This window comes from Cibotium barometz, chromosome 33 (assembly GCF_041138505.1).
Source record: "Cibotium barometz isolate CiBa-2024 chromosome 33, ASM4113850v1, whole genome shotgun sequence".
Classification (NCBI taxonomy): domain Eukaryota; kingdom Viridiplantae; phylum Streptophyta; class Polypodiopsida; order Cyatheales; family Cibotiaceae; genus Cibotium; species Cibotium barometz.
In genome coordinates, this window is record NC_141078.1 from 11,227,478 (window position 1) to 11,242,359 (window position 14,882).

Below are 14,882 nucleotides of genomic sequence, written 5' to 3' on the forward strand. Positions count from 1 at the left end.
AGCAAATGGAAACTATTATCAACACTTAACACCCATAATTGAAATGCCATTTTTCACTTTCACTCACACACTCCACTTTTTAGCATGAGGAGATTTAAGAGGTGTGAAAAGGTGAGAAGTATCTACTGGGAGAGAATAAAGGGTAGCATGAGGAGATTTAGGAGATGTGGAGATATTTTGGGAGAGATGGAGAGAATCAAGCAAAAGAGGTGGAGTGAATCAAGGAGAAATCAATGGGATTAGATGCTTGGATGTAAACTCTATAAATTAAGGCATTGGCCTAATGAGAATTTGCTGGTTTTTTATTATCCATGCCTACATTAAGCTATCAATTAAGTGCTCACTAATTACATCTTAATTATCATCTAATCTCTTTGTTAATGATGTTGATTCTAGCATTTGATCCACCATAGCTCATCACATTGCTGTAATTTTAACATATCCAACTGCTCACTTAAGTCCCTCTTTGCAGCCAAGTTTATCGCCTCCGCAATCTCTTGAACTTCATCTTCTGCTCTTGGAGGTTCCTCTGGCTTCTCAATTTTTTCATTTGCAACTTCTTCATCCTCAACCAGCACATGCAGGTATAGCAGATAAATCCACAGTGGTAAGCAATGAGACGACACTTGCGATTGTGAATGGGGCACTTACTGTGTGTCTTCTTCTTATCATCTGGCACCTTTAAAACATCCCTATTTAACTTTTGTCTCAAGGTTGTTGAAGGCATGATATCATTCACGTGCACGTACTGGACGCCGTCAAACATGACTGTACCACTCAAAGTGGTCTGCTGAAATTGCTGCCCTTTCTCCTCAAGATACGAACAAGCAGAAATGATCATGTCTTCGATGGAGAAATTGAAATTAAACATGCGTGAGATTTCAGGATGGCGATGATGTTGTCAAACTTTATATAGGAAGTCGAATAACTTTTCATCTGGGGTTTCTTGAAGGCCAGCATCAGACTCAACCTCAATCCTGAAAGGTTCCATCTACAAGCCAAGAAATATGTCAGGACGATAAAATTTCTGTGTAAGATAATAAAGGATTAGCCAAGATCAGTATAACGCGATACGTGTTGGAGAGATCTCACTGACATCTCTAGTCACGTTGTAGTAATTTGATGAAATATTAGTGAGAAAATAAAATTGCAAGGAAAAATGTGCCAAAATCACTGCAATACGATACATGTGGGAGAATTCCCAAGGAGCCCTTCACGTTATAGTGATTTGATGCAATATTTCAAAGGCAATGGTGATTGTAAGAAAAATCACTCTACAAGAACGACAATAGGACAAAATCACTATAATGTGATATGGGTGGGAGAGTTCTCACCGACTCCCCTCTTCTCGCTGTAGTAATTTGATCAATTATTTGTAAGGAAAAATTTAACTTCTTAAAAATCTAAACGATGAAATCTTTGAAAAAGTAAAAAAAGAACGACAGTAGGACAAATCACTATAATGCGATATGCTTGAGAGAGTTCGCACCAAGACCTCTTCTCGCGTTGTAGTGCTTTCAAGAAATTTATGCAAGCAAATTACCATTGTGGGAAAAATCACTATAACGCGATATGGGTACGTTAGTTCTCACCGAGATTCCTCTTCGCATTATAGTGATTTGATGAAATATTTGGGAGAAATAAATTAAATTCTTAAAAATCTAAAAGCAACAATCTTTGATGGAATATTTATAAACAATTATACAACTTTGGCCAAATTGAAACACGAAAATGCATGATGGCACACCACGTGCTCTGTGCACATATGATGACACGCGTCAAAATTTGATTGATCGTAATCATCATGAGTACGTCCCCATGTCCTCCTTGGCACATGTGGACATGCTCTTTCGCACGTGTGTCGTGCTTGTCCTTGTTGGTAAATGTGGTACTCGTCCTCGGTAAATGTCAAGTGTCCTTGTCTTTTGTCGCCATTTTGTTCTACCTCCTTCAGCTGCGTGTACTCCTCCTCCGTGCCTCATCTATGCCATCTCTACGATTTATCAAGCAAGCGTCCATCACTTCAACATTTTCCCTGTGTAATTCTTTGGTAAGAGCAATCACTCTTGGTCTTAAATGTTATATTCAATCATATATATCATGTTTTACCTACGTTCATTAGATATTGTTAAAATGAAAGGCAATGTCTGATAAGTCACCACGACGCAAAGAATGAATTACATTTTTTTTAATAGCCATATCGCGTTATAGTGTTTTGGATATACTTTCTTGTCCTATACATTGTTCTGTGTCGTGTATGTTATCTATTACTTATTTCCATGACCTACATTGTGAAATGAAACGCTCTGTGCAAGAAATCACTACAGCGCATTGAGGGTATGACGATTAGGTCTGATATGCCTCTATCGCGATGTAGTGATTTGGACCTATTTTATCGTCATAGGTGTTGTTAGGCTATATTGGGTCGGTCAAACGAAAGTAAATGTCTTAAATGTTATATTCAATCATATATATCATGTTTTACCTACGTTCATTAGATATTGGGTCAAACGAAAGGCAATGTCTGACAAGTCACCACGATGCGAAGAATGAATTACGATTTTTTTTTATGTAGCCATATCGCGTTATAGTGTTTTGGACATACTTTCTTGTCTTATACATTGTTCTGTGTCGTGTATGTTATCTATTACTTATTTCCATGACCTTCTTTTGTGAAATGAAACGCTCTGTGCAAGAAATCACTACAGCGCGTTGAGGGTATGACGATTAGGTCTGATATGCCTCTATCGCGATGTAGTGATTTGGACCTATTTTATCGTCATAGGTGTTGTTAGGTTATATTGGGTCGGTCAAACGAAAGTAAATGTCTTAAATGTTATATTCAATCATATATACCATGTTTTACCTACGTTCATTAGATTATTGGGTCAAACAAAAGGCAATGTCTGACAAGTCACCACGATGCGAAGAATGAATTAGATTTTTTCTGATGTAGTCATATCGCGTTATAGTGTTTTGGACATACTATCTTGTCCTATACATTTTTCTGTGTCGTGTACGTTATCTATTACTTATTTCCATGACCTACTTTGTGAAATGAAATGCTCTGTGCAAGAAATCACTACAGCGCGTTGAGGGTATGACAATTAGTTCTTATATGCCTCTATCGTCGCGATGTAGTGATTTGGACCTATTTTATCGTCATAGGTGTTATTAGGTGTATTGTTCTTGTGTTATTTTGTCAAATGAAAGGGTCTCTTTGAGAAATCAATACAACGCGAGGAGTTGATGTAGATTTTGTCTGAAGTACCCATATCGCGTTGTAGTGATTTGAAGCTAATTCGTTATCCAAGTTAACTTTTTCAGTAGTTTTTGTATTATTGTCCTATGTATTTATTGAGAATCTTATCATGTAACATTATGACTATTTTCAGATGGCACGTACGAAGAAGACTGCAAGGCTCTCATCTACAGATGATCCTCAATTAGGTAGAGAAGCTAGTTCGGGAAAGGAAATTTCTGCACTGTGTTCAATGAGGAGACGCAGATACGACCAACAAAGATCCGTTCTTCTTGCACTGAGGAAGGTGGAAAAACATATGCATTGCGCGGTTTTGAAGTTGCCATTCCAGCGTGTGGTCTGGTCTATATGCAAGAATTTTGGCATTAATATGCATTGACAGGCCTCTTCCCTAGGATGTTTGCAAGAGGCTGTGGAAGACTGGCTTGTCAAGTTTTTTCAGGATAGCTATGTCCTTGCCACACATGCACACAGAGTCACTATGCCGAAAGACATGAACTCGCTTTGTTTGCTCAGGTTCAGATATGACCGTACGCTGGAGCCTGAATTTTAAAAATCCCACCTTTGACGAAGAAAGTTAAGATCACAAAAGTGACAGAGGCTAGTCATTCTCACGTGACACAAGGCTCAACACAAGGCTCAACGCACAAAGGATTGGCGACCAAGCCAGGATACAGGAGCTCCAAGAATTGAAGTTAAAGAAATCGGCTATTCGGGAAATGCATAAGTCGAATGTCAGAGCTTTGAGTTATTTTGTCCCCTCATTTCACGTTAGACTTCCAGTGCGAGGCACCGTGCAATTTTTCCCTTTCAATGCGGAGAAGACTGATGTTTTATCCAATGTTTTAAGGGAGGTCAACGATAGAATTATCATAAACAGTTCTAAGGTTTGCTACGTCCTTTTCATCATCGTGATTGTAAAGTGGGTTGCTTGTCAAAAGTAACTAATATAATGTAATCTTGTGCAGCTTGGTTATATCAAATCTCCCATTCGATGTTCAAAATCGTGTATATATTGTAGATTTTCTTCTTTCCTCGGTTCTTACTGCACAACATACTTCATTGGTTGATGTATGTCCGTGGTTTAGTTCGATAAATTTCGATGTAGCTCAAATAATCCTAATGGCATACAATGAAGAGTAAGTGACATGCAATCTCACTTATAGCCTTAGTATTGTGACCTATATTTACTATATATTTTTTATGTTACTTCTGATACTCCTAATTGCATGTTGTTCACACTGGAGTTTGATCCTTTACGATATGGAATCCAAGACTTGTTACTTGGCCAATTCAGGTGAAGAATTCCATGGCACCATGAGACAGTAAGTCCATACATTCAGTATTTATATATCGGAGAGAGAGAGAGAGAGAGAGAGAGAGAGAGAGAGAGAGAGAGAGAGAGAGAGAGAGAGAGAGAGAGAGAGAGAAGGAGAAGTAGTTAGAGAACTTTCAGTATTGACAATAGTACTGTTTTGTGCAGATTAGTTAGAAAGCTAATAACTGCTCTCAAGGCCATAATCTAGGATACACTACTAGAACTTTTTGGCTTTTTGTAGAATCCACAATTATCAAAATACTCGGATTTAGGGCTGTTCAGGGAAGAGGCCATTGAGCATATTATTGTCAACATTCATAGCATGCCACCTAATATCCCTATGACATTTGTGCCCCCTCCACCATGGCCGCCGTGACCAAGACCACCGCCACGGCAGTACCCCCGAACACAAGTCAACAGGTTTGTTGTCGAGCTTCTAGAATCTGATGAATCTGAAGACGTCAATTTGGAAGCTTCAACCTCACAACGACAACAAGCTTCAGTTCTCTAGAAGAGCAACCACCCCAAGAGCATCCGGAAGAGTAACTACCCCAAGAGCATCCCGAAGAGCAACCAACCCAAGAGCGTCCCAAAGAGCAAGCACCCCCTCAACAACAAGCCTCACCACCCCAACAACAAGAATCATCCCACACACAATAGCACACTTCGTAGGAAAAAATGAGAACATGCTATCAATGTTTTAAACATCCAATAAGAAAATGTAGAATATTTGTCTTAGTTTCTATTGCTCTAAGAAATACAAAATGTTATCATAATTGATGTAACTATATGCTATCAAAAATACATTTATCTCTATTTATCTCTATGTGATGGTCGTTTGCACCACGAAAACTTGCTTCCTTGTAATGTCTTTACATTGAATGGTCCTTTCTTTTCTCCTTGGTACCTATTTCCAAAAATCAAAGTAATGTATATAAGTAATAATGATTATGGCATAGTTTTGGAATGAATACTTTTTCAAGGTTAGATTGAATAACATACCTTATGGCCGTTGCACTTGAACACATAATCATCAGGCACTTGTAGGTCATCCTCATTTGCCAAGTCTGTTCTCACTTGATGCAGTGAGATTTTTGACCTTATATTGAGTACTGTCAAGAGCTCATGTTCAAACCATACCTCTAATAACATCAATGGATTTTCAATGTCATCCTCCAAGTCCTGATCAATTGCTACAAGTTTTCCACCATTGACATAATGCCATCTCATATAATGAAAGGCCAAAATAAAATTCCTCGAGCCAATCATATATTTACAAACAATAGATTTCCTATGGATTTTGCAGGTAACCCCATTTAATTCTTTCACATCCCAATTTTTGACCTAAGAAATCCAAACATTTCTCTGATTTATAGATAAACATTGACAATGTTTTTTTGACCTCCTCGTCGTTATAAAAGAAGTCGACAAAAACATGCAATGGCATAAAGACAACGATTTTCACCTGACGATTTGCTACATTTGGTTTTATACACCTTTGCACGTCTTGGTATATCTTTAATCTAAAGCACTCACTTGTTTCTGCTGTTGGTATGGGCTATTCTGGACTATCGAATGAAGGCAGTGGTAATGCTTTCAAAGATCTATAACCTGTAACACTATGAGGTGCCGTGTAAAATTCATTATAAAAGAAAACTCCTCTCTCTGCCAAAGACCTGCTGGATGTTTCTTTGTATAGCTACTCACCAAGAGATGCATGAAAAACATCGAAGATTCCCACAATACTATCTATAGACTACTAGTCAACCAAGTTTGAAGGATATATATCTATACAGACGAATATAAGAGAAGCATAAGTATAGAAATGAAACACATTACATAAACATAATGTAAAAACATTTACTTACAGTTTGGTCTATGGAGTGGGATTCCATCAGGTAAACGTTGCAGACGCAGTTCTAAGTACATGTAGGCATGTTGCATAAGGACTTCCTTAATGCTCCTACCTGTGTCAGAGAGTTTGAAGTCTTGAACTTTGCCTTTGTAAGTGTCGATGAACTCATTCTTTGTTTTTTTTCACTTCCTAGTCTGCAACATAATCCAACTACCAATAGAGATTGTGGTAGTAATCTACCTTTGATTATTCATATCAAAACTGTTGTATACTATAATAGCTCTAGTAGAGGAGCAGAGATGCCTAGGACGTCTGGTTTCCATGGAAGCAAATAGAAAATAACAGTAGATGTAAGAAGATGGAAAAAGATGAGATGGCAGAAGAGATAACCTCCAAAATGTGGAAATCCATTCATTAAATGACGTAGGAACTTCGAAGAGACTTTTATTAAATGAGCTGAACGAGGGAAATTTTTAGATTGAAAACCATTCATTAAATGAGCTGACAACACTCTATTTTTCATATATATTAAAGAAATGACATTATAAAGTGTGGTCAAATGCATTTCGTATTTCTTTAATAACAATATATTCATATAAAGAATATATGAAAAATGTCTAATTATCAAAAGTTCCGTTATGGTGGCTTTCTTCCTATTGGTCGAAAGCCTTTCTCTCTCTAGAGAAAAAAGGCCCAAAGTTGAGTCCAAATTTGCCTAGTGATCATTATGGCAACTGTTTGCAAAGCTAGAAAGAGAAATGTGGAAAACTATAGAGCTCACTGTTTTATGAGAAATTCTCTTGAGGAGAAGAATAAGAGAATAGGAAATCCGGCATTAGTGATTGTGTAGGATGATAACCATAATGTTATTGTCCTTAAGTAAATTGCATTAGTGCATACACATGAATATTTGATTATAATAGCGTATAAGTATTTCTTTCACCTAAACCTTAAAATGCGGGATGAGGTTTAGTAAGTGAAGTGATATAAATTAATCAGGTAACCATATATATGGAAGGATGTCAATAGAAACTAATAAAAACCAATAATTTTTCTTTTTGTCAAGACATCATGAATAGTCAAGGCTGACAAGCTACTCTACATTTAGAGGAATAACTAGGGAAATAAAGTTCAAGGGATTGGAACCTCTAGGTCTCCATCCTTACACTTAATAAGAGCCTCCACACTACTAAAAGGCTTAGGAAGAGTCAAACCACCCACAGTAGTCAAAGAGTCATGTTCTACGAGTTAGAGTGGTTAAGTGAATATATTGACATGTTCCCAAAAGAGTTTATTGAGATGCCTCTATCACAAGAAGTGGACCATGAAATTAAATTAACTCATAGAGCCCACCCCACATCCAAGTGTGTATATAAAATGGAAGTTTTGGAAGCAATAGAATCAAGGAACAATTGAGGCAACTATTGGAAGAAGGAATTATCGATCTATTGTCTTGCCATGGGGTATAGATGCTCTTTTTCAGAAGAAGAAAGATGGAAAACTTAAGCTATGTATTGATTACAGAGATCTGATTGAATGTTTGAAAAACGATACTTGGTGTTTCTTCATGTACAACCCAATACGACAAAAAACTATCTCCAAGGTGTTGTGAATCGTATGTAATCAAAGAAAATAGGAGACCAGACTTATGAACTCTTACTACCTTGTATTTAAAGGGGGTAGAAAATGTATTTCATATCAATCTACTCAACCCTAACCACATTTTGCATGATGTGTAAGTCACCTTCCCAGTTTATGGACAATTCAAAATCTTGAGGAGATCTTAGAGGTTCAAGAAAAGGTCCTGAGAAACAGAGTTCTAAGAGTGTTAGGTCAAGTGAAATTTCTATCCAAATGGGAGAAGAAGAGGATTCGGTCAATATTTGAGATGAGAACATCTTAAATTCTAAGTACACATCCTCCCCTAAGCCTAAAGTAAATTCTTTCATTTTGTCAACTAAAAGCTAGAGAGAGAAATTTACTCTAGAAAGAGAATGTTAAGTTTTAAAAATATTTTTGAATGGGATTCTTGCTTTTGATCTTGAGAACTCTCGTGTTCAATCAAAATTTGAAACTAAAGTCAAATCGACAAGAAAACTTAAGTATAAGGATTCCCATGGAAACACCCTTGTCAGTTAGGTTGAATTAGGGGTTTCTCCTAAGGTCCACCAGGAATAACTCGATTTTCTATAAGGAATCTCATAAACCTTGGAGAGATGTGATGTAACAATGGTAATGTGTTTTTAAAAACAATTATATAAGGAGGATGCATTACACTTTTGGAATAATGATTTAAATTCTATAAGGTGGACACATTATGCTTTTGGAATAATGATTTAAATTCTATAAGGTGGACACATTACACTTTTCTATATTATCTTAAGGAGGAGTTTCACAAAACTACCATGTGGCAAGAATTTGGAGGTTCGGGAAGGGAAGGAGGAGGTTTGGGTAGAATTTGATTTTGGAAGCCTCAAAAGATGTGCGAAGCATGGGTTCCCAACTAGTTTGGAATAATGACAGAAATGGGAGAGTAAAAAGACATGCCTCACCTACATGAATTGGGTCTTACTCTCATACACATGAATATGTACAAAAAAATGGCATGATGCAATCCACATGGAATAGCCTCTCTTTTTAAATTCCTTGATAGTTAAAGAACGCTTTTGTTTTAAAAGAGTAATTAGTGCCTCTGGTACTTCAAAATTATTTGTGCAAAAGTTTTCTGATGAGGTGTAAGAAGTGTCATAAGAACAATGAGTGCTTAGCACTTAAAAAATTACATATGCAAAAGTTGCATAAAAAATCAATGAGTGCTTGGTATTTAAAGAATGATTTATGCAGAAGTTGCGTAAAAAAGGTAATGAGTTCTTGGTATTTAAAGAATGATTTATGCAAAAGTCATGAGTACTTGGCACTTAAAAAAATAATTATGAAAATATCTTCTCATGAGGTGTTAAAAGTAGCACAAAAGAAATGAGTACTTGAGATTAAAAATTCTTTATTTAAAAATAAAATAAAATAAAATAATAAATAATATATGAAATTGGTTAAAATAAGCCAATTGTCATATAAAAGGATAGGAAAGTTGACCAACAAAGTGTTGGTACCAACCTATGTATAACTTTCTTAATAAAGCATAACTCCATGTGATATACAAAAGGGGCCCAATGAGCTTAAGCCTTAAGGACCTTATGTGGAAATTCCTTAAATAAAGAATCCCCCTCCCTCCCTCTCCATCAATAAGTAGAACCCTCTTCTCCTTGTTTTAGGAACATTTTCAGCGAAAGATCCTTACTCTTTCAAAATATCTCATAAACCTTTCCTTTTACTCTCTTTTGAAGAATGGTTAGCTTAACCAAGGTAATCATAATCCCTTTATTCTTTATTTGAGCATGTTAATTAGTTGCTTAAATATTTATTTAAGCATGTTTAGGACTTCTCTTCTCCTTAGTGAGGGATCCCCATACCTTTCTTAGAGTTTATTTAGTGAACGATCTTTCTTTTATTTTGAAATAATCATAGAAAAGTAACCAAGTTCTGTTAAAATTTTACAAGATAGTGGGTTGCCTAAATGGAGAGCTTACCTTATCTCTTTTCCATGAGATAGGATTAGGCATCCCTAAATGAAGAGCTTACCTTATCTCTTTTCCATGAGATTAGGGTAAGGTTATGGTAAAGGGTAGATTAGGCATTCCCTAAATGATGGAGAGCTTACTAATTCTCTTTTCCATGAGATTAGGGTAAGGTTAGATTTGGGATTTCCCAAAGAGAAAGAGAGATAAGGTGAGTTCATCTTGTCCCATAAGATAATGGTTCCCTTTTTGGTCAAGGAAAAGCTTGCATAAAGATTTGGTTGATATTCAAAGTAAAAGAGTATGATAGAAAGGTAGTTCATAAGCATCCATATTTACACCCCAACAAGTAATGAAGATTTATGTGAAAGTTTTATGGTGTCCATTTTTGTTTTTCATGAGATAGTTGCTAGACTAATCCTCTAATCTAATGCTTAGGATAAGCATAGAATTTATGCTAATCCTTTAAACTAAAGTAAGCTTATTAATCTTACATTGATTATGTTCTTTTTCAAGATTTATGAAGCTAACCTTATGTTCTTACAAAGATACGATACATTTTTCTAATTTTATATTCTTGTTAATATACATTATATTCTTATGAAGATCCTTTTATACATAATGTTGAGGTAATGTAGTCCTCATGTAGGAAAAGATAGGCACCTAGTCTTTACTTCAGATTGGATGATCAAATCATACAATAGGTCCATACACATGAAAGAAAGATTAGTGTGCACTTTAGATTAGATGATCAAATTATACAATATGTCTATACACTTGAAAGAAAGATAGTCACCTAGTATGCACTTTAGATTGGATGATCAAATCATACAATAGGTCCATACACTTGAAAGAAAGATTAGGTTAACAAGGCTTTGCTTATGATGTTCTCATTCTGATCTACAATTAGAACGATGAACTTATGGACGAAGCCCACAATAGGATTAACTTCTAATTAATATGTTACCTCATTTAACCTTGATCCATCTATACTTTAGAGTCTAAAGAAGAAACTCATTAGTCTTTTCTCTTTCTCATGAAAAGTTATAAATTGAGTTTAGAAATGAGTCTATGATGTAGTTTTGGTATAAAGAATTCATAAGAAATATATTCTCCGCAAGTATAAATTCTTCCTTAAAAATATCCAAAGCTTTATGAGTTGAAGAAAGTTGGTTTTATATGAGACAAGTCTAGTGCCAAAGTACAAAGGATGAGAAGCACGTCATCTCAAATCATCTCTAATTACCTCAAGGCAAATCAAATTTGTAGAAGAGGTAAGCTTCTATAATCATTTTCTCACAATTATTATCAAAAAGTTTTTTAGATTTATTGTTTTAAAAAAGGATTGATTTATGCCAAGAATGCCTAGGAAGCATTACGGGTAATTTTTTAATCCTGTTATGGAGATATGAGACCTTGGGGTCTGAAGTAAGCTTGCATTGATTCATAGCATGAGAGTCCTCCAAGTGGTGCCTTGCATGGATGCATCATTCAAGGTATACTACAAATTAGTTAGATAATGGGCTCATAAATTTGATGGATTCTAGGCTAGGCTCTGATACCATGTTAAAATTACAGCAATGTGATGAGCTATGGTGGATCAAATGCTAGAATCAACATCACTAACAAAGAGATTAGATGATAATTAAGATGTGATTAGTGAGTAATTAACTGATAGCTTAATGTAGGCATGGATAATCAAAAACCAGTAAATTCTCATTAGGCCAATGCCTCAATTTATAGAGTTTACATCCAAGCATCTAATCCCACTGATTTCTCCTTGATTCACTCCATCTCTTTTACTTGATTCTCTCCACCTCTCCTAGAATATCTCCACACCTCATGCTACCCTTTATTCTCTCCCAGTAGATACTTCTCACCTTTTCACAGGTTCTCTCACATTTACAGATTCTCTTTTATAGCCTCTTGCTAAGGGCTTGTTCCCGCACACACCCTATTCACTTGTATATTTTAACTGGATATTGATGCACTCAGAAGAGAAGACACCTTAGTGGTTATAGGTGACAAGCAGCCCTCTATGATAGAGGAAGCAGGGGACATTCCAACCCCACTACTCCCCACATTTCCTATTGGTAACAAAGAATATTTGTTAATTACAGATATTCAAGCTCTCTTTGACATAAGGAAAGACTAATCTTGAGGAAGATGAAGATTTTGTGGATCTAGATTTGGATAAGTATCTCTTATTGGATTCAAATGTCAAGGACATTGAGTTCCATTCTGCTGCCGATACATTATCCATGATGTACAAGGATGCAAAAAGCTATGAATCCAACCTTCCCACTGAAGGGGAATTTCAGGCTATTTAGCGCAAAGACTTAATATTTCACACATGGGAAGGAAAGGGGCATCCTCATTGACGGTCCAAGACACTAACTCAACAATCAATATATGGACAAATGATTTACTTGTTGTTAATGACAAAAATCAGGTGTGTTTACTTGTTAATTACTTTTTATCATGCTGAGTAGCTTATTCTATTTGCTGTGTTGGCTCATCGACAATATTGTTTTGCAGCTGGTTGTGTTTGAGGATGAGTTTCTCGGTCGCGGAGCAAGCAAACGCGTGGGAGGACTCAGAATGGACTCAGCACTGGGAGAGTACATAAACCGATTGAAGTTTCCACAATTCATTATATTCCACAAGAAATTCTCAAAAGACAATGCAAAATTTCCTTTGTTTGCAATCAAGACATTATCCAGATACCTTGGGGCTTATCCCATCAGGTGGAATGCAGACAAAGTCATGCTTTTAGAGAAGTAGTTATTAGCATTGCGAATCTTTGGGAAGGGCCCTGGAGTCTATGCACTGAGGAGTAAATATTACTTAGCCTATACTACTTATGGATTGGCGTGTGGGATTAAGGATCCCAATATGCTAAGTGATTATGGCAAAAGGGAGCTTCTGAGATTCACAAAACCGAGGGTTCATCCAGTTTGCTAGTTATAGGATGTTGCAGAGCCATCTTCAAAAAGGGCAAGGCTTCATGCACCCGAGGATGTTAGAGTGAGCAGGTTAAGGAGTAGTAGTATATTCCTGTCTCTTGTAATAATATTCTCTTTTGTGTAATGTCATGTGACAGTTTTGCATATGATCATTTCTGAATTTGAAATGTTAATCATGGATCTATGGGTATCCAAATCTTCCCATTTATTTGTTTTGTTACTCGCCATTCTGCATGCTTAATACTTGCATTAGATCTCCTCCATATATCTTGTTTTCTTTCTGTCTTCACAGTTTTACTGCTTAATTAATTTGGGATGCTTTGAACTGCTGCTTCTTTTTGGCTTTGTGTACAAGCTTCCTATATGTCCACTGATGTAATTCCTCTAAACTGTTAGCTTTTTCTGCTCCTCCACCATGTCTTGTATGATTGAAATACCCGGAGCGTGCTTGATAATGTATTTTCTCCATTCCCTGGGTTGACCATATTGATAAACTACCATACCTCTTTGCAAACCAAGGGGTAAAATGGTATATAATATGCTTCAAGAGAATAAAAGAATACATTAATTAGTATATTTTTTAATATACAATATAAAAACTAGTTCAATGCATAATCTATCTAATACCATATAGTGGGTGATGTGTTGATCCATCCATGCATCAATCATTGATCTCTTGAACTCATCTAGCACTGTTTGAAATATCTCATGGTCCTCCTTCGTCCACACTTTCTTGTCACAGAACTTAAACATAGTGTCTAGAAATTTCCACACCTTGGCTTTCCGTGTTCTTGCTTGACTGCATGGTCTATTACTGCATTGTGAACGCACTTCCATATCTGTTGTATTTTACGATCTACACTGATCTCTTCTTCTACGACCTTCTGGTGTTGGTTCAAATAGAAACCTTCTTGCTTTAACACCCCCAATGGAAGGTTTCCTAGGTACATTCTTCCCATCCTTAGACCTTTTTTCATCTTGTTCAATTTTTGCATGTCCACCATGCAAACCAATGTCTGATAGAACTTTCTCTAGTGCTTTGATGGATGTAACCTTTGCTGTATTGGGCTGTAGAGTCCATGCAAAACATATGTATAAAAACAAGAGTTTTTCAATGATTCTGCAAAGAGCATGCATTGTACAAATGTGGACACTTGACAATGGAATATCGAGAATTGGCTTGAAGTTTGGGTCTTTCAAGTGCCTATCCGATGTCTTCTTCCAATACCTCTTATCAAACACCTTTGTATTGCACATGCAATATAAGCAGGGACTTTTTGAATTGGCACCCTTTGACACATTGTGCATACATTTCAGAGTTTTAAGATCACCCACCATATGCCACTCCACCTTATATTGTCCCATGCCTTCCACATCCAAGATTTTACCATTTCTCTGCTCGCTGATGATCTCGGGTATCGATGTCTTATGAAAGACCCAATGTAGAACATCAAAATTCTCTGATTCTACCTGCAATACATAAGAAACATAGGAACCATTAGTGTTTTTTATATGTAATTCTTTTTTCACAAACATATCTGACTCTAATAAATTTTACCTCAAATGATCCCAACGACAAAATATTGTTTTCAGATTGAACACTAAACCATCTAGAATCATCTTTTAGAATAGATGTATCAAGTGCCCTGTTCATCAGTGTGATGGTAACCTTTTCTAACTTTCTCTCCTTCACAATTTGACACTCGTCAAGCTTTAGCACAAATTTGAGGACACCATCACATTCTTCAGGAGTAACTTCAAACAACTGAACAGCATATGATTGTAAGGCCTTGAAGTCGTAGAAAATATTATTGTATCTATTGTAGACTACATCTCTTGTTGGTGCAGCATAGGTGTCTTCAATTTGAAATGGGGTTCCTAGTGCTTGCAGTACCTCTTCGTTTAC

At 36.3% G+C, this 14,882-nt stretch overlaps 1 long non-coding RNA gene across 1 annotated transcript; it reads left to right on the forward strand.

Annotated features, from left to right (window-relative positions):
- Positions 1–9,670: 9,670 nt before the first annotated feature.
- LOC147619295 (uncharacterized) lies at positions 9,671–13,175 on the forward strand. The gene is made up of 2 exons (XR_015261901.1): positions 9,671–9,798; positions 12,549–13,175. It is a non-coding gene; the product is annotated as an uncharacterized LOC147619295 (long non-coding RNA).
- Positions 13,176–14,882: the final 1,707 nt, after the last annotated feature.